The 22,350-nt window shown below is 32.7% G+C and overlaps 1 protein-coding gene and 1 pseudogene across 1 annotated transcript in view; one reads left to right on the top strand and one right to left on the bottom strand.

Moving 5' to 3' along the window:
* The window catches only part of LOC145270887 (A disintegrin and metalloproteinase with thrombospondin motifs 16-like), a 353,446-nt gene that overhangs the window by 212,912 nt on the left and 118,184 nt on the right, over positions 1-22,350 (bottom strand). The gene's annotated exons all lie outside the window — the stretch shown is intronic.
* Positions 9,303-9,419, top strand: LOC145273440 (5S ribosomal RNA; annotated as a pseudogene).

Genomic DNA, 22,350 nt, shown 5'->3' with positions numbered 1-22,350 from the left:
ACTATATTTAATTTAATTTAGTTTTACGCAAAAAGACTAAAAAAGGATCCAAGCTTTTCAGGGAAACTTAAGATATTTCCAATTTGCGGTGAAATTTTAGCAATAAGTATTAAACATTATTTAATAAGTATTTCACAACTTTTAGACTCATTGGGCATATGTTTAAAGGTTTTGTTTTAAGGAGTATATTCAAATATATTCGATTTGCATTAAATTTGATTCACAGTTATTAAAAATTAGATTTTCTTTTCAAAACTCCGGTATTTATGCAAATATAGTACCGTGCTAAAATAATAACTTTATTATTTAGAAAACTATTCAAGAATTTAATAGCAAAAGAGAAATATCGTAAAAGTTTAACTTGAAAATTTTATTAAAAAATCGTGCGGTACAATAAGTGCAAAAAACTTTAAATTTGAGACAATTTTGAGGATAAAATATGCAGTAATTGATTTTAATCCAAGATAAAATAACTTTTTCTGAAGTAAGATATCATTACATCGCAATTTTAATGATATTAAGGAGGTATAAAAAGTGGCGCAAACTTCCTCTCAGGGAATTAATTTAACTCTATGGGTATTTTTTTTTAATATATTGTAATGAGAGGAGATTTTCCTCATAAATATATTAAGATATTATAAGTTCTTATAACAATATTTAAAAATGTATAATTACTACTATTAAAAGCATTAGAATATAAAAATGTTCCTTTTCAAGAGTTTCTAGAATGTTCTAAGTTGTGGTGTTCCATTTGAAGCGTTTCTGGAACATTCCATTCACCAAAACTATATAAAAAAAACAAACAAAAAAAAACGCTGGTAGCATCATTTCTTCAGTTAGTTATTCAGTTAGTAAGTCAGTTTGAGTCGTCACGCCGCTAAAGATTGTCAAACGCTGACTAGATTAACTCAGGCCAATATTTCTTGTGATCCAAATCCGGTCAGAAGGAATCTTATGAAAAGAATCAATTACAAGCACCTTCAAAGAAAAAAAATAGTCATTTGGTAATTATAAATAATTATTCTCCTGAACGTAAACAAGACTGAAGTAAGAACGTGCTTATCCCCCTTAGACCATTTGTAAATATTTTTGTTTCTTTCTTTTTATATACAATATATTCTTTTCATTTTTTTAAACTCTGAGTTTTAGTTTTTTAATATATGTTGCATGTTTAATACACCTAGACTCAAACACATAACAATATATATAATCTCTCTCTCTCTTTATATATATATATATATACATATATATATATATATATATATATATATATATATATATATATGTGTGTGTGTGTGTAGTAGTAGTAGTAGTAATAGAGGTAGTAAGAGTAGTAGTAATAGTCGTAGTAGATCTCTGTCGGTCAAGATCGACCAAGGATAGTGCATAATTTGAATGATAACCTGGTCAGTGTGGCATGGATGACAGGTTGTTGTCCAGGTAGCACCCCTTTTCCCCTCATCGCTAATGGATCTAAAAGTACAGTAAATCTGTTATTCTGACACAAATGCTGTCGAAGTGGTGGTAAAACGAAGTCATAGGTAATCTCTGACTGCCTCAAGGCATCCATTCCATGCTTTTCCTCGATATTTATTCCTAAAGCCTTTTCTAGGGGTAAATATTTTACAAAGTGTGAAAGTTTTGAAATTAGGGGTTATCTTCTAGATAGAATGACTACTATATATATATATAATGTGTGTGTGTGTATTTCCCCAAATAATTGGTACTTCAAACTCTGTTAACATGTACTACTGTAATCAGATGCGACTTTAAGTTAGAAGAAAAGAGCATAACAAATATTGTGCACAGATTCATATCCTCAATTGACAATAATGATAAAATTAGGCTCATTATTTACTATAATAAATTTAAGACCTAAACTTTTAGAATAAAAACCCTTCCCCAACCCGTAAACCAATTAAAATATACTATCTATAAGTTTAAATGCGCTTAAGGAGAATGTAACTTTCATAATAATATTAAAACTAATAGCTACATTGGTTTTATGACCACTACCTTATCTCTCCGCTTCAACATGCATCTTGAAAATTTTAGCTCAATTTACTAACATCTACATGAACATAATTGTCTCACCTCCGATTTAAAACACACCCATGTTATCAAAACTGAAATAATACATCATGGGTGGCTTTGACAATTGTTTGTCAGAACAGTCAGCTCTGATGCACACCTAGTACAGAGACACAGATTAATTAGTGTAACCTAATTACATGTTTGCATTCATTTTATTCATAAATCTATACTTTGTATTGAGCAATTTTTAAATAAATATTGGCTTATTTTCATTTTATTAATTTATAATATTGATAAATTCACACATATATATTAGTTGCCTGGGAAGGCCACAGGAGAGACAACCAAGCCAAATGAAACCTAAGCAAAATTCATCTCAAAGCATCTAAACTAAAGCTGGCTTTCCCGGACACCATATATACAAATTTAGACAAATTTGGGCACCCAGGGTCTATTTTTGGCACTTTTTACAACCATAAAATGTTGTAATCATAATCGTTTGTTTTAGTAGATTTTAATATGAATTAGAAAATATCTGATATTTCCACCTAACCTCTGGCCTCGATAGAGGGGAGACTAAAACTTGCTGCTATGATTTCAAACGATCTGAAATAACAACAAGAGCATTTTTCATATGTTATATCTCCCCTGTTTGATTTTCATATATAAATTAAATGTCAGTGTATAAGGATTATTTGGTACTGGAGAAATTCATAATCGTACCCTATTTCTAAAAAGATAGGAGATGTAACATATGAGAAATAATCGGAATCAAGTCTCCGTTTGGTGTTATTTCAAATCATTTAAAAGCACAGCAGCAAGTTTTAGTCTCCCCTCCATCCAGGTCAGAGGTTTTGGAGAAATATTAGATACTTTGTAATTCATATACAAAACTAGGAAAACAGATGACTATACTTGAAACATTTTATGGCTGTAAAAAGTGTAAAAAACGGCTCAAGATTATGGAGGATTCCCTTAATGTGCGAGCATAAGTGCAACTATCACATAGCCCACAACACAATTCAAGTCATTACATTTCCAACGAGCTTTCATTTGTTAAATTTTGACGAATAATCGCTTGGATTTGGAACTCATAAAATCAACAATATATATATATATATATGTATATATATATATGTATATATATATATATGAATATATGTATATGTATATATATGTATAGGTATATATATGTATATATATGCATATGCATATATATGTATATGTATATATATGCATATATATATGTATATGTATATGCATATGTATATATGTGTATGTATATATGCATATATATATGTATATGTATATATATGCATATATATGTATATGTATATATATGTATATATATATGTATATGTATATGTATATATATGTACATCTATATGTGTATATATACACATATATATGTATTTATATCTGCATCTATATGTATATATATATACATATATATGTATATATATGTGTGTGTATATATATGGATACACATATATATGTATATATATATATACATATGATGATTGCAACGTCTTGTCAGACGAGTGCCACTCCCTCAGACATTTAAAATCCATGAGCTCAAATGTCTGAGGGAGTATCTATACAAATATGATGTTACAGAGTCTTAGCTTTGTACGACAGCTAAGTCTCTTTCTCAGTTCAAAATGTTGAGATCCAGCAACAAGCAAAAGCAAGATAGCCAGCAACAAATTAAACTGCAGACCAGCATAATGCGGGTACTGGTCTCCCGCTTTATGGTTTTTCTAATCAGAGATTTGCTTCTCCTATGTTGCCTTCATCACGGCTTGCGGGAGCCCTCTCCACCCGAATACACATACACACACACACACACACACACACACACACAAATATACACGGTGCTAGTTGGCCGTTGACCCAGAAAAAGAGTTCATTCGCCCTATATATACATATATATACATGCATATATATACTGGTAGTCAAATTGAATATTAAAATGCTTATATCTTTGGTTCAGGTTTTTTGAAAATGATAATACTATTCTATGGTTAAAATTCAATGACAATTGGTAAAAAAGAGCGTATATTTTAAAACTAATAAAATATGCTTAAATTTGTCCACATTTGTATATATAGTGTCCTGGCAAGCCAGTTTTAGTTTTGCTGCTTTGGGATGAATTTTGCTTATGGTTTTTTTTCTTGATTGTCTCTCCTGTAGCCTTGCCAGACAACTGATATATATATATATATATATATATATATATATATATATATATATATATATATATACTAGACTACATGTGCCTCGTTGGGTCAGTATGTTATATTAGCTATGGAATTCATGTTTGAGTGTGACACTTGTGACGTAAAGAAAATAGTTTTTTTTGACATAACAGAAACATTTCTATGAAAGTATATTAAAATGAAAACTCACGGACAGATCACTCAAACATGAAAAAATAAATCCTCCCTATTCGTGTGAAGTTACCTATTTTCCGAATAATCGCTTAAAAATCGAAAATTAAGCATGATTTTCCTACAAATCGAACGCCGACGAAAGTCATTTAGCAGCAAAAATGCACATGAACCTACCGATGAGAAATATAAGAATGAAAAACCCATATTGGAATCCTTCAACCAAGTTATAGAAACTTAAAATCTAAAAAAATAATAAAACCTGAAGCAAAAAATGAAACCTAAATAAAATAAAATAAAATAATATTGAAAAAGAAATTCACCGTTCTCACACAGCTATTTTGTATCTAGAAATGTAAACAAAAATAAAAAAAAGTTAGGAAGGAAGGAAGGAAGGAAAAGGGACGGATATAGAGTGGTAATAGTAGTAGAAGTAGTAGTAGTAGTAGTAGTAGTAGAAGTAGTAGTAGTAGTCTTGGCTTTGCTACAATTGTTCTTATGTTTGTCAACGGGTTAAAGTTGTTTATTTGTAAGAAAATAGCGGCAGTATAGTTGCAATAAAGAATAATTACAACCCCCACCCTTCTCATGTTAAATAACGTTAATATTTCAGTGCGCAGATCGAAATCTGCAAAAGAAGCGATTTGTGTTTATCTGTTTATATTGTTATGGGTAATGTTTATGCGCGCATGCGCAACCGGATGTCGTAAACCGAGAAGTGGGTTACATCACTCGTTACAAGGTCATTTGAGTTTTATAATTATATAGATTTGGATGCTATCGTTAATTAATTACCCCACACAGCAACAGCCGTATAGCGCAATGGTGGGAAGCGTTGACTGTCATTTGCGCGGTCGGATTTCAATCTTGGCTTGAGGCAGTTGCTTGTCTTGCGGCACTGATGAGCTGTGAAACAGCGAAACAGTACTGTATGTGGATGACTATATAAATATATATATATATATATATATATATATATATATATATATATATCAAATGAGATTAAAGAATAATGGTTGGTTATTTATATAGAAACTTATCAAACAGTACTGTATATGGATGACTATATATATATATATATATATATATATATATATATATATCATCAAAGTATAAAAAGTCTAACATACGGGATAAAGCATAAATATATAAAGAAATTATAGACCAAAATAAATGTAGGTGTATATGAATTTATTTGTCCGTTCAATAAGAAAGAAATATCAATGTGAAGAGTAGTTATATAAATATATAAATTAGCAGGATGGGGCCCGGTCATGTTCCTTCGTAAAATACGCTTAAATATATTTTAATTCATGCAAATTTCGTATTTGTCATTACAGAGTCAATCCTCTATTGAATATTATATTGTACCTACAATATAGAACTGATTTCAAAATATTAAACAAAGACTTGTCTGCCATTACCTAGAATCGAAACTAAGACACTTAGAGCTCCAGTCCCATTCCCTACTGTTTGAGCTATCGACAGACAGATAATATAGATATAAAAGTAAACCACTTTCAACTATGAATAAATTTGCGCAAAAGCAATAGAAATTTGTCGGCAATTTGAAATGAACATTATAATCTATGCATAAGAGCTAAATTGACCGACTTAATTGAACTGAAAGTGCTCAACGATAAGAAACGAGTTTCTTAAAGGGCTGACATAATTATTTACTATAATAATTATTAAATACGTACAGACACTAAGTAAAAGTAATAAAGAATGTCAATTCCAAGTTTAATAACACTATATTAAATCATCTTATCAATAATGAAAAACTATAGGTATTTCCCTTATTGATTTGATCATTAAATTAAATTTTATTTATTTTAATTGTCATCTTTTATTTCTTATAATATTTGCTCAGCAGCCTCATCACACTGAAATACAGGTTCTCGCCAGATCACTGAAGTTAATTAACCATGAATATGATACAACATGATACCTACTAGGCGCTGTATGTACCGCGCCTGGACGTAAAAAGTTCCAGGTTAGTATCTGGGGGAGCATTTAATCCACTGGTTAAGACATGCAACTAGGAGAAGGAAAACGCTGATGTAAAATCCTGCTCTGTCCGCTCTCTTTTATGGCAGCCATTGCACCGACTGAGATTAGCAGTTGTACCAAAAATGTGATTGGTTCTGCACAAAGCCTTCAGCACTATAAACAACTAATATGTGTGGATTTCCGAACGACTGAGATGTTGTGAGGGATCTCATACGTCGAAATCGACGAAAGTATCATCATTTACTCAGCACATACACACAAACACACGCATAAACAAATACACACACATTTATACTCCTACAAATTTGGCTTTTTTGTGTATTGATATTCCATATTTAAACCCTTTTTTCTCTTCATTTAGGTATTGATTTGCTTCCTCGCGAAAGTAAGTTTGACACAAGAGCGTTTTTAATCTACTGGAAAAATCAGCTCCCTTAAAACAAGGTCAAAAAGGGGACACTCTGGCAATATCCCCCAAAATAGTAATTGCCTCAGTATGAAGGGTTTCCCTTACATTGAGCAATGACCAAATAACTTAATATAAGTGCATTATCAGAACAGATGGTATTTGTTTGTTGACCCACGAAAGCAAATTAAACACAAGAGCGTTTTTTTAATGTCGGGGAAAATCAGCTCCCCCCAAAACGAGGGCACTCTGGCAGTGTCCAAATGAATAGTAATTGTCTCAGTATGAAGGGTTTCCCCTACATTTACAAAGGCTTAATTAACTTAAATAGTAATTGCATTAGTATGAATCGTTTCCCCTACATTAACCAAGTTCCAATTTCTTAATTAAAGCATCAAAACAGATACTACACTTTGAGATATTAATTTTTTTATTCACAGGAAAAAAATACCATTCGGAAAATGAACAAAACAATTTAGGCACAAGGCAAACTCAAGAAGAAGGGGTGTAGTGAGGTTGGTTGGTTCATCTCGTCTCTGTTGGAAACACTACACTTTGATCCTGGCCTGAAGGCCAAGACCAATAGAAAAATACAACTTTGTTATATATGGATCATAGAATTGCATTCATCTGTAAAAGATCTAGCTAATTTACATATTCTTTTAAACATTCATTTTCATTAATTCCTTATTAGTTTTTTCGGTTTTCTCATGGGATAATCATCTGTAGTTAACTATTACGTGTAATTATATTCATGCAGATATTCTACATGATTTATACTTGTGTAATATTTATGTAAAAAGGTTATAGTAAACACAACACGCCAGGTGTAGGTCAAACGACAGTATTACGAATATGCATGCGTAACGTAATAACTATTGGTTCATGCTTTAATTTTTAGCCTTGCAACAAACATGTCTTCATAGCTCAGGCATTAACATCAAAGGAAGTGTAAATCGTAAACTAAACGTTTTGGTTTCGATTCTCGGTGGTGGCGCACGAGTCATTTTTAAAACTTTTTAAATCATTACTATATATTGTGCCCAAGATAATATAATAATAAATACGAAATCTGCATTAATCAAAATATGATATTTAAGCGTATTTTACGACCGGGCAATGTCGGGTGGCCTGCTAGAATATGCGTAAAAAGAGCGGGGGATTCAGTACAGTAGAACCCCGGGATTCGGTTACCAAGGATACGTTTTTTTTTTTCAGGTTACGAGTGGAATACTTTTTGTCCCTTGTTACGGTATTTAACCCCCCCCGCTTTATGGTTATATTCATAATTAGTTTTGATTATATACATGTGTGGTATATGCTGCACTGGATTCTGTTACTATTTTTTGCTGCTGTAGAACGGGGTGCTACTGAATATAACATCGAGAGTAGCTTTTATTCCCAACGTGAAAATTAGTTGCAGTGACTTAACGTAAAACAGACGACGAAGAAAATTTTGTTGAGTATCATGTAGATAGTTTTTTTTTTTTTTTTTACACAGGAATCACCACTTATCAAGACCCGGATGCCACTAAAGGATAAGGGTTAATGGGTATACATCAGTCAATGTGATTATAGCGTAGTAAGCATAAGTAGTTGAATTTTTGTAAGTTGAATTACTTAGAGGGACGCTTCGAAAGGAAATATATTTTATTGTAACTTAAAGCGCATGCCTATTTTTTTCCTCATGATTTATTATAGTTGTTCAAAAGATGCAACAAAACGGCTATCCTATTATACATAAAGACCTGCACGAATTTTCTCGGTAATAAAACTGTTGCCAACTCTAGCAACGCCACAACGGACTGAACACCATTCTCTACCGTTTAAAAGAATGGGCTCCATTTTCCTTTTTCGATGACATCATCCTCTTTCGAACGCACAACTGAAGCTTATTTCTCCTATTTCACGAGATGACATATTCAATTATCGTAAATGGGGAAAGAGAATTTCTTTTCTCTGTGAGACATCGTCATTGTCAAATAACAGCCCCACCCATCCTGAAAATGTCAACAGGCGGAGACAGATGAATACGAAGTATGTCGCAAAACGCCCTCCCCTCCCCATCTTTTGTTTTCTGACCCCCTACCCCCCACCAATCATGTTTTAGTTGATAGTGGGAACAATTAGTTCCTGCTCTAAACAGATGGTACCAAATCTGTTTTAGTTTGGTGTTAAAATATGAAAAGGATTTTGATGAATCTGTCTTGAAGATGTAGATAATGTTGTTTTTTTTTTTTTCGCGTAGGAGGTAAGATTTCAAATACAAAACATATTTAACTTCAGTTTGGGATATATATTTTATAAAACTATAAAGAAATTTAATGCTTTGGAAATGTGTTTGATTTTTGTTTGTTTGCTTTGCTCATTTTCTTTTCGTGTGGGAGGCAAGAATTCTAATATAAAACATATTTAACTTTAATTTTGGTTATATATATATAATTTTTAATTTTGGTAATATATATATCATAATCACGTTGACACACCGGTTCTCGTCAGATCACCGAAGTTAAGCAACGTTGAGCCTGGCTAATACCAGACGGGTGACCATTTGGGAATTCTAGGCGCTGTATGTGCTCTCCGCTTATCTCGTCATTGTTTCCAGTCGTCTTGTACCTCAACTTGCCACTGATATGCAACAATGTTGACTCAGGAGAGGCGTGGTTGGAGATTGCGCAACTCTTGCCACACAAATTTCACGCGCAGGCACCCTTACAGTGGGTATCTATAGTCTGTTAAGACTGAAGGAAGCCTTTTATATATTTATGATATATATATATATATATATATATATATATATATATATATATATATATATATATGTTACATGATAAAGGCTGTCCCCTTTTCATGTAAGTATAAAAATGGAGAATTTAGTTTAAAATGGAAATGAGATGGCAATAGAGAAATACGAACCTCGTAATCTTGGTTTAGAAATAGATTACGTGTGAGAATTTAAAAATGTAAAACGAAACATTTGTTTAGAATATAGATAAATATTCAAGAAAGAATGTGAGCTGTCAAGTTTATTATGAAATTTTAAATTGAAAGAATGCAGCTTATAAGATAATGTTTTAACATATTGAATATAGGTTAAAATTCCTTTTGTACAAATAGGAAAAGTTTTGGACACGTATGTCCAGGACACGTGAAAGAATGCACATATTTTAACATGTGTATGACGTCACGGAAAATAGAAAGTTCGAGGGATAGAGAAAAACTTTAGAGTTAGAACAGTCAGTGAAAAAACTCAGAGACAGTCAGACGTCTGGAAGCGAGACGTCACTTCAAGGAAAAATGTGAGACTTTGAATTCTTGATGATGGAATCACGGCCGTGTGAAGAATAAACCATCAAGTATTTTTTTAAAGCTCGTCTTGTGTCTTATGTTTCTTATACAAAGTTAAAGTCCAATTGTATTATATATTTGTGTTATATGTATTTACATACACGTCTCAACATCATCATGTCTACACAATGTCCGAACTGTCTGAACACTATATCCCTTCACTCTAAGAGCGTTCTCCTTCTTCCATCAGCAAGATCTAGGAAAGAACATTTTAATATATAAGAATTATAATATGAACAATCTATCTAAATCTCTTCCAACATATCTCTCTAAGTCTCTTATAAAAGAACAATCACTCTCTCGGAGTCTTTCAACATCCCTCACTGTAATAAGACTCTTTCTAAGCCTCTCTCTCTCACTAAGAAAAAGCATCTCTCTCAAGACAAAGACTCTTAATAACTCTTCCTAAGACTCTTAAAATGAAACTCCCTTATGCAACATATATATATATATAACATATTTCTTTAAATAAAATAGACGTTTTTTTGTCTATTAATTTTATTTTCGATCCTCTGTCTTCACTTCTAGCGGGAACTGGATGCTGTAATCACCATATTTATTATAAGTACGGGTAATTTCCAACCCTTTAGGATACATGACCAGGAATAAATTAATCTAACAGATTTTGGACAATTTATAAAGTATTAGTTAATTATTTTATCCTTTTTTCCATTTGTTAAAATAATTAACCAATAAAGAGAAAAAAACTTTATAAATTGTTCAAAACCAGTTAGATTGATTTATCCCTGACGATGAATCCTGAACGATTGAAAAGTACGCGGACTTATGATAAACATGGTGATTACATCAGCCAGTTCCCGCCGTAAGTGAAGACTGTTATTCGGAAGTTGGAAAGGACCGAAAATAGAATTAATAGGCAAAAAAAAACGTCTATTTTATTTAATGAAATATGTTATAGAAAAATGCTATATATATATATATATATATATATATATATATATATATATATATATATATATATATATATATATATATATATATAGTGTTCGAGATAATAAAAAAAAGGCCAAAACTTAAAACTATTGAATTTAACGATATTATTTTATTCAATTTAGATAAACAAAATTACCATCAGTTCTGATAATAAATCTACTGTTTAAATCTAAAATCTGATGAGTCCTTTTAGACTGAAACAGTAGATTTATTGTCGCGACTAAATATCTAAACGGAATAAAATGTATATATATATATATATATATATATTTAAAAAATGAAAAAAAAACAAAAAACCCCCAAAAAACAAAAAGAAATTTCATTAGATTAGTTATAATTTTTAGATACACCTTTGGTCAGTTAGGTTTAGTCACACTTGTTGTCTGTAACTCATGTCAGATATTATGAAACATGTACCTTGTGTACAATATCTAATATATAAAAGGCTGTATATCTTTCTGTCTCCATATTTTCAAACTCTATCTCCCCCGAAACACAAAATCACAGAGCGGCGCTATAGGTCTGAAATGATTGGATTTTTTATGGACCCTTTTTTATTGGTCTTTAGCTGGTTAAATAATTTTAAGGGGTAAAAAATGGGTCAAAATTGAAAAGAATCGTTATACATTTTGTTGGTTTGGTTGGTTGGTTGTTTTTGTTTTACGGCATATCAACCGTTTTAAGGTTATTTAATGCCGAATCCAAATATTTTGAAGAAAATTTTTTTTAATAGAATATATTTATTGTTTTCACGTCGGTTTCTATTTAACCCATAGTTGGGACCCTAACAGGTACTACCACTCCGGGTCAGAGTGGACCTGGGAGCAATGGTAATTAAAGGGTGGCTCCACACTCCCCAAAGCCCACAAGCTGGGGCCTCACCACTGGATGGTCATATCCAGGACCCCCATTGAGGGACTTTTACCCTCTGCAGGGGGGCAGTCGGCGTATTCTAATGCCCCACCGACAGGGCCATACATTTTGTACATTCATCTAAGTTTATTTTTAATTCAAGCTTTGAATGCTACAGTTCCAATTTTGATTTTAGCTGATGTCACTCAGGTACATTTTTTTTTACTTTTGAAATCACGACTCTATAATAATACATACCAAATCTGGACAAATTAAAATATCATATTTAAGCGTATTTTACGCCCGGGCAAAGTCGGGATCCACTCCCGCTTGTAATATACAACAGAAGAACGAGACGTAAGTACTACAAAAAATTCATTAGGTTCCCAAATACAATCATAAAGAAAATATGTTGCCGGGATCATAGATAGGAACTTATGCGTGAGCAATCTATAAGCTAATCTTACTTATAGCGTGGTATTTCTGTCAGGGGAGTCTATACGGCAAATAGTTATATGCGTTCTTGGTAGTGGAATTTGTTTATTTGTTTGGTCTGTCATTCATGCGGAATATTTTTTATTATTAACTAGCAGGCCGCCCGGCGTTGCCCGGTCGTAAAATACGCACAAGCATTATATTTTAATTAATGCACATTTCTTATTTATTATAAACAGAAATACTGTAGGTATTAAACGTAACGTTAAATTCCTTTTAAAAAATAAAGTAAAACGGAAAGAAACTGAGACATGTGGATACGTGTATTTTTTTTTCCTCTTAACAGTTCACAGTGCCATAACTATTAAGCCAGTTTGACACGTTCTTTAAAAAGTGTTATCAACCCTATTTATTCTTAACATAAGAATCTGTAATGTGAACCATTCACGCATGCGCATTCGTGAAACAGTAAGCAAACAGATAAAAAATCGATGATCCCCCCCCCATTTACCAATTTCTAAATTTTGACACATTAGCAGTCTGTTTGTTTTTTTTTTCAGGATGAAACCGAATTAAAAAGTTTTCCACGTGTCTGAATACCCTATACACCAAATAACAAATTTGTAGGTCAAAAATTCGTTGAGTATATAGGTTGAGAAGTGTCTTCATAGACACTCATTCTCACTTTTATGGATATATAGATAGATTGTATTTGTTTTAGATTTAATTTATAATTGGCGATCGTAAACGAGCCGATTTTATTCTAGAAAATGTCTAAAATTTAAAGCTTAAGCAGTTAAAGTATATATCCTTTGCATACAAATATGTAAATATATACAAACCCCTTCTCTCTCTCTCCATATATATATATATATATATATATATATATATATGTGTGTGTGTGTGTGTGTGTGTGTGTATATATGTATATATATATATATATTCACAAAGGAGTCATAACTTATTAAGACCCGAAGGCCACTTCGAGGATAAGGATTAATGAGTGTAGTCAATGGGACGATATCATAGTAATCGTTAGTAGTGGAAATTTGGTCAATTACTTAAGGGAAACGGCTCATCAAGAAGTTTGTGTTGGACTTGAAGACGACCATATTGCAGTCAGCTGGAAAGCAGGAGAATAGAACAAAGTTACACAGGCGTGCAGTTCTAAGAAAAGAAATTTTTTTTCATTGAATCTACGTTTATGTTTAGGCATAGGTAAAGAGTAGGGAGAATTATTGATAGTGGTTTCAGTTAGACGAGTGTTTTCCGTGCAAGTAAGGCAAAGGAAGATTATAAACTGAAGCTCAGAAAAACATTTGCCATGAAAATAACAATAAAGCAGAGACAGGCTCGCAACGTCTCTTCTGTGGGAAAAAAAAACGTTGCAGGGAAAAGAAAAGAGCACCCACCACTAGGCTATGAAGTCTATTTTGAACTCTGTCAAAGCAAGATCAGATACTTTTAGCAGCGTCATCCCAGATGTGGCAACAGTACTCTATCCTTGGACGTACTTGACTCTTGTATAGGTACAGAATTGCATCAGCAGTGAGATATCTACTGGAACAGTAGAAGTATTCAATCATCTTTCTAGTAGCCTTGGCAACCGATTTGATGAACATGTTCGATTTCGGATCAGAAGTAAAGGCTAGACCCAGAAGCTCGTAAAAACATGGAGCCTCCCCATAACGAGGGCTATTCATTTTAGTTGACGCCAGATCAGTGTTGGCGATGTAAAAATAGAAGTTTGGTTTTAGATACATTAATATTAACCAGTCACCTCTTTCCCCATTGCATGACGTGCTCAAAATTAGAGGAGAGAGAGAGAACTTGGTCGTCTACAGCCATTTGAAGTGTTGACATAGATGGCAGTGTCGTCAGCATAAATGTCTGAATGATCTTTGGATGTGATTTGGGAGATCATTTATGTAAATCAGGAAGCGAGTTGGGTCTAGGATGGACCCCTAAGGGACTCCAGCCTTAATACTGCGAGTTTCTGATTTCTGCCGACCAACCACTACTCTTATGAACCTATCAGAGAGAAATGATTTAATTGTAAAAGACATTTCCAGCTATACCATAGCTGGAAATTTTGTTGAGTAGACCTTTATGCTATACGCTATTAAATGCCTTATATATGTCAAGAGCTATTGCCCTAGAAAGGAAGCCTCCGTCAAGAGATTCGTTAATCCTATGATAAAACCGTTAGCATTTGCTGTAGGGAGATGATCGATCACCTGAATTCTTATATATGGGACATACTGATGATGGTTCTCAGCGTGTTGGGATGCAATTCTCTTTAGGAAAACGCTTTAACACCTTAGTAAGTATATGAGATAGTTCTGGTTGAAACTTTTTCAGCACTATATTTGGAATTCCATTAGGTCTACTTGCTTTACTGGAATCAAAGATTTTAATTAGCTTGGCAACATCACGCAGAGATATTTGTATGTCTCATAGGGTGTTTTCAGACACAGGAGGAAATACGAGGTTTAGTGGCTCTGATCGCATAGAGTAGAATAAGCTGCAAAGAGTTTGGCTTTGTCCGATGCTGACGAGATTACCTTGGGTCCATTGATGATGGTTGGGATAGAGCACACGCTTCTATTCAGGACCTGTTTGTTATTTGCCAAAACTGGTGGAAACTAAGCTGCTACTCAGAAACTTTGGACTTTACGAACTGAACATACAACTCTCTCGCGTTCTTTATTACTCTTTTACAGTGGTTGCTGGCAGTCCTATAGGTGGTTTTAGTCTTAGTATTGTAGTTGGCAAAATTCTGATACGAGTACACATTTTGCTCATTAAGATTTAGTCAGCTACAGTTACAACGTGTTTTAGGTGATTCACAAGGCGCAACTACGTGTCCAACTCACTTCAGGTATCTTGCAGCAGGTGGCCGGTACATTATTACGTGGAGTATCGCCTTGTCGCCTATCCGCCAGCCAGTGTATCATCTCCACAAGTGAATTAAATACTAACCTGGAAACCAACCCAGAAAATTTTACGATTCGGAGCGTACAAGCATAAAGCACCTAGTTTTCCGAAATTGTAACCAATCTTGTACTTGCAAGACTCATCATTGCCTAACTTTGGGGATCTGCTGAGAACCGGTGTTTCATTGTGATTGTACTATATATATATATATATATATATATATATGAATTATGTATGTGTATATGTATATATATTTGTATGTGTGGAATTTATTTTTAAACGAATTAAGAGATATCTATCTATATGAGCTGAGTGTTTTTATCGCTCTGACATTGATATTAAAAGCCTACTTTTTCCATTAAAAAATTATTAAAACGGACGTTTTATTATACCCAGACATGGATATGCGAGCGATTACATAAAAGTTAGCTAATTTGCTTTTTCCTTCAGAAAAACGAACGTTAATTTTTTTACGGTTTCTTCTTAGATGATTAGTTTCATTTCAATATTACGCTGAATTCTATGTATGCATATTTTCTACATTTTGAATAATTGCATAGAATGAAAGTTGTAAACCTTCTAACACACGGAAAACTCATCTGAATATTTGGTCTACAGCGTTAAAATTTGATATGCAGGGTATTCTGAACACTTTCAATTTGTGTTTTAGCCGGCAAATGCTGCTGCTAAGGCATCAAAATTGAAAACAAAGCAGTTGACCTTGGCAAGCTAAGTCGAATAGCGACTGTAGAAAATGTTGATCGGAGTAGAAATATATATATATATATATATATATATATATATATATATATATACATGTATATATATATATACATGTATATATATACATGTATATATATATACATGTATATATATATATATATATATATATATATATATATATAAGTGAACGTGTCTGTCTGTGTCTGTGTACATTTCCTTATGCAATAACTCTGTCAATTTTTTGTCTACAGACTCGAAATTTGATATACAGGGTACTGAGATTTGGGAAAATCGATGTGATCGGTTTTTGGCCAGAAATTTGGCGATTCAGGGGTCAAAGTTCAACGGTTTGACCTTTGAGAACTTTACCAAACTCCTCTGACAATTTTGGGTCTACGCACTTGAAATTTGAGATATAGATTCCTTGGACATGGATCTAACTTAATAATTTGATTTGAGCCCAAAACAATAAATGTTAAGGGGTAATAATAGGGGTCAAAGTAAAAAAAAAATTGACCTCTGCGGTCTCTTCCAAATTACTCAGACAATTTCTGGTCTAAATATTTGAAATTTTACATAAAGGGTATTCAGAGATAGCCCAAGCTGTTCCATCAGTTTGGGTCGAAAATCTTTAGTTACCAATATATAAATGTATGCATGTATGTCTGTTTGCATGTCTGCCTTAAACTTTCAATAGAGGCGACGGATTTTACCAAGATCAGTATCGTTTTAAAGTTCGACCGTTCATACGACAAATATAGAAAAATTGGCTAAAAACATTAATATCTCCCCCTTCAACTAGGCACTTTTCTACAGGGGGGTACTTTTTTCGCTGATATTTTTTAAAGTTATCCTCTCCTTTAGATTGTCTAGCCTTAATTTCTAAAAATGTCGCTTCCGGTTTGGTGGTGGTCGTAACAACATAAACGTAAGGTTTTACCCAGTTTGGTAGAGTTCTCAAAGGTCAAATTACTGACCGAAAACGAATTACAAATATTTTCCCAAATCTCAGTACCCTGTATATCAAATTTCGAGTCTGTAGATTAAAAATTGACAGAGTTATTGCGTAGGGAAATGTACACAGACACACAGACAGACATACAGACATGTCCACTTTTTATATATACATATATATATATATATATATATATTATTTTAAATAAAATAAAATACGCATCAAGTGCGCTTGAAAGCCAAAACAGAACGTAATAAACATAATAAATAAACAAATATTTTACTTGTTTGGAATTTATCACAAATATATTCCAGAGGTATACTCCATCTTCAGTGTGTTGTTTTATTTCTTTTTTTCCTTTTCTTCTTCTTTTCCATGTTGGAGACAGAAGTCTGTTTGTAAAGAGCCGCGCGTTGTATCTAGCGGTTGTATATTTAAATGTTTGAACACTGCGTAGGCAATGCGAGAATAACGCCAAGGATGAATAAAATAAAATACGCATCAAGCTCTCTGAAATATATTAGTGATAAATTTCAAACAAGTAAAATATTTGTTTATTTTCCTAATATTACGTTGTGATTTGGTTTTCAAGCGCACTTGATACGTATTTTATTTTATTCAAATTAAAACGACGTTTCTATATGAACTCTCATCCTTGGTATATAATTTTGTTTAATTTTATTGTATTAGCATTTAAACATTATGTACGATTACGATTAATAGTTTTATGCTTTTGGAAGAAAGTTTAATTACAAGTCTTTAACGAACACTGCATAGTTTTCTTTTAAGTGATGCCACAAGATGCTCTCTATCAAACTCCACTGCTGCCCCTCATCGGTTTTCACTTTCAAACGCTAAACTTTTATTCCTGAATGCTGTAAACCATCTCCCGTACGTTTGTTCATCCAGGTTTTCATCTCCTTAAGCCAATATATCGGGAAACCTTGGTGGTCGAGCTACTTGTTTTCAACTCGTAGCGTATTATGTTCTGACATCATTTAAGGGAGTTCAACTGTGAAATTTTAATTAATTATTGCTATAAATTAAGAATTTGATAAACTTAAATGTTTTCATGAAATAGATATAAATTTACATTAGACGTTTTCATTTCCGATTACATTTCAGAGCTATTTAAATATACGATCAAATGCAATGTATTTCAGAATGCAGTATATTAGAGACGCAATTCTCCCAAAGGACTCATATATTTATAATGCGACATTTTAATTGCAACTCTTGTCAGCTGCGCAATAAGACTAATAGAAATGCAGTCAATGACTGAAAAGTTAAATGGTCTACCACGATTAGAAATGTATATTACTTCGTTAAGAACGTTAAATGAAAAGCGTTGAAATCAAAGTAAGCACGTACAAACTAACGAATGGAAAATACTATCAAAAAGAGAAAACTTCAATTATTTTGTTAATACATACAGATACTAGTTTGCCATCCTTTTAGGAATCATCAGTGCAGGGAGTTACGATTACCGCCGGTCGGGAGATTCGAACACGGCCATTTTTTTTAATTTTTTTTTATTACACAATGATCTTTCACTAATTATCTAATCGGGAGATTCGAACACGGCCATTTTTTTTTTACACAGTGATCACCACTTATCAAGGCCCAGAAGCCACTCAGGGATAAGGGTTATTGCAAGTACATTACGTTAGTGTGGAGATTTGACGAAGTGTTTACTTAAGTGTTCATTAGGAATTTGTTGATGTTGGACTTGAAGAAATTCAAGTTGTAGTCCGGTGGGAAGCAGACTGACTCTGTTAACAAGAAACAAACCGCTCGATCAACGTTAACAACGGCGAGAATATCATTGAAATTAACATTTATATAAATAATGCTATTTAGCTTGGTTTGGTTGTTTTACGTCATATCAACCAATTTCGGGTTATTTAATGCCGAATCCAGTTATTTTGGAAATAGTATATTTATATTCATGTTGCATCCAGTTATTTTGTAGAAGGTTTTATTCTTCAAGCTCTTTGTATCTTTAATCGCTAGTTTGTAATATTTGGTTTGGTTGTTTTATATTGGATTTTACCGTTTTTGTTTCCTGCCCTGCAGAACATGAATGAGTTTTGCAATGGGAGAGAGAAAAGGGTTACAGTATTGATGTTTGGTACATTTTAAGTTAGGAAACCAGTCAGGAAGTGGGGGAGATAGCAAGAGAAAAAGGGAAATGGGAAACAAGAAAAGGGAGAAAAGGGGGGAAAGGTGGGTTGTTGATTTTACTTTTGGTTCTGCAAAAGAAAGTAGAAAAACAAAATACATCAATGATAGGTTCATTTCGTCCCAGGAAGCCAATGTCTTCAGACAGCCTGATCTGGTAGCACCAGAAATGTCATTTAAGAAGGGTTCGAGTGATTATGTAGTTTTAATATCATGATCTGAGCACGTACACCCCACCACACACACACACACACACATACATATATATTATATGTACGTTTCATTATAAACAAATATATACCTTAATGTATATTTTTCAATAATTATTGTCCAAATTAACATAATTTAGCTTAATAACAATGAATTTTCATTTTCAGAACATATATATCTGAAGTAAACAAACCAAACCAAAGATTTATTTGCATTATACTCATGTTATTTTATTAGTAGTACAATTTACCTTACACGTGTTTCGTTGAATAAAGTAATAAAGTAGCATTACTGTGATGTAAATGCATCTTTGGTTTAGTTTGTTTACTTCCGACACGCACACACACATATATGTATGTATATATATATATATATATATATATATATATATATATATGTATGTATGTATGTATGTATGTATGTATGTGTGTCGGAAGTAAACAAAGTAAACCAAAGATGCATTTATGTCACACTAATACTACTTTATTACTTTATTCAACGAAACACGTGTAAGGCAAATTATACTACTATTTTTATAATTTACTACTTAATACTTACTATCTATCTATATATATATATATGTAGTAGAGATTTAGAAGGCTATCACAATGCCAGGAATCAGAAGAGAGGAGGGTCTCTATATGCAACTAGCCCACTCTGGACCATCCCTTATACAGAAGCTCTCTAAACGCAAGTACAACGAGGACCCACCACCATTCACACTGGCAAATTGCCCCGTATATCCCGCAATCATCTGCCACCGCACACACGTAGTGTACAGACTAGAATGCTCTGCCTGCGGAAAATTCTACGTGGGCAGCACCACGAGAACCCTATGCATAAGAATCAAGGAACACACACAAACACAAGCATCATCATTCCACAAACACTTCAACACCTGCAGAAACACTAATATATCTATTAAAATCGATATTTTAACTACAGAACACAATATTGGGAATCTTCGCATAAAAAAATCATTACTAATATCCAAATTACGGCCAGAACTCAATAACAGACTGAAGCTCGGATCTTCATTCATTATATGAATTTACATACGGCTCTCACCAAAGACTTACCATTACAACCCTAACCTAACAGGTACACCATTGCACGCTGTTCATTCACCAACTCACAGTCTAGACAGGACCTTATTACAAGCCCCCTCCCATATAAATTATATATATAAAAAATAAAAGAAAAGAAATTTAATAAATAAGTAAAAACACCAATATATATAAAAGACAAAAAATAATAAAAAAATAGTTAACTGAAGCAACATAAACCAATTAAAAAAACCTTTGATTTAAGTTAACTCACCTATTCAAACCGTTATAACACTAACAACAAACACAAATGAATTAATAAACAATAAAAATAAAGAATTAAATGGAAAAATGTCCCATCTATTACCACTTATAGTTTTATGAAAATAAATAAATTAACAACTCCCAAGGAATGTCAACCCAGTGCCCCCCCGTCCCACCTATCTTCCTATTCCTGACAACCGCAACACCAACAGTCGACCGGGAGCGAACCATCCTGCACCCCCTTCTCTCTCACATCCCACTCCTACATTTATCCTTCAAAAGCTAACCGGACACAACTTACTAGCAACTTACGTGACCTAGATACACAAAGTCATCCCACCTTATACATATCAGCGGGAAAAAAATAATAGTAGTAATAATAATAATAATAATAATAATAATAATAATAATAATAATAATAATAATAATAATAATAATAATAATAATAATAATAATAAAGACAACAAAATAGACAGAGAACATACAAAATTTAAAAAAAGCTAACGCTAAAGCAATAAGTTATAAACTAAAAAAATAAATAAATAAAAATAAATAAAAAATATAAACATGTTAATTACCTATTCAGACCATACATAATCCTCTCCTCACATATGCTCCGAGGCCCACACAGCTATCCAACTTCCGCTCCATCATCTAGCATGATTCGAATCGATCTGTCACGTCTACCATTTAAAAAGGGAATTTTCCCCGAAATTAATCATGGATATTGTCGCAGGCATAAAAAGTAAGACATTGGTACCTAATACAACTGAATAAATATATGTATATATAGACATATATGTATGTACTTATTGATTTGTAAATTGCCACTTGATTTCGTCTCCTTTCACCAACAACGGCTATATTTCATTCCTCGCATTGTGATAGCCTTCTAAATCTCTACTACATACTTATCCCACACAATGCGTCAAGCAAACTACATATCAATCCTATCTCTCTCTCTCTCTTTATATATATATATATATATATATATATATATATATATATATATATATATATATATATATATGAACAGTAGAGAACCAGTGTATATTTATAGAAGTAGTTATAATTTTGTAAATTTTGTTAATTGTTTAATATTTTAAATTTTTTTATGTTTGTCACACATGTTTCGGGCTTGGTCGACTCGTTTCAGATCCAGCCACTCACTCACACATACATATATGTATGTATATATTTAGAGAAAGGGAAACAGTATTTATGCTATTATTTACTGTTTGATGCTAACCCCAGAGACAAGACAGGTACACTTCTGATTAGGCATTAGTTTGGGTAAGCCTGGAAATTTCTCTAAACGAAAAGAAAAGAAACTAACATTTCCACCTCGGTTACTGCTAGCTCCCTTTACAAAGCTGAGATAAAAAGATGGCTTAAACGCTATTTCTGACGGTTTTTTGTGACAGTGTATTTACTGAGATGACATGGATGAAAGAAACAAGACCTGCTTGCACTCACTGTGAGAAACCCTTGATAGAGAATAGTCAGATAAAACATATTTGTGTATTAGGAGGTCACTGAGAAATTTTGGATCAGTGCCATTATTTTACACATAACATTTTATAAATGTGATGTAAAATTCGT

The sequence above is a fragment of the Euprymna scolopes genome, chromosome 4, assembly GCF_053919585.1.
Source record: "Euprymna scolopes isolate OS-2025 chromosome 4, ASM5391958v1, whole genome shotgun sequence".
Classification (NCBI taxonomy): Eukaryota; Metazoa; Mollusca; class Cephalopoda; order Sepiida; family Sepiolidae; genus Euprymna; species Euprymna scolopes.
Note: the sequence above shows the minus strand (reverse complement) of the source record. Positions and strands in the feature narration are given on the sequence as shown.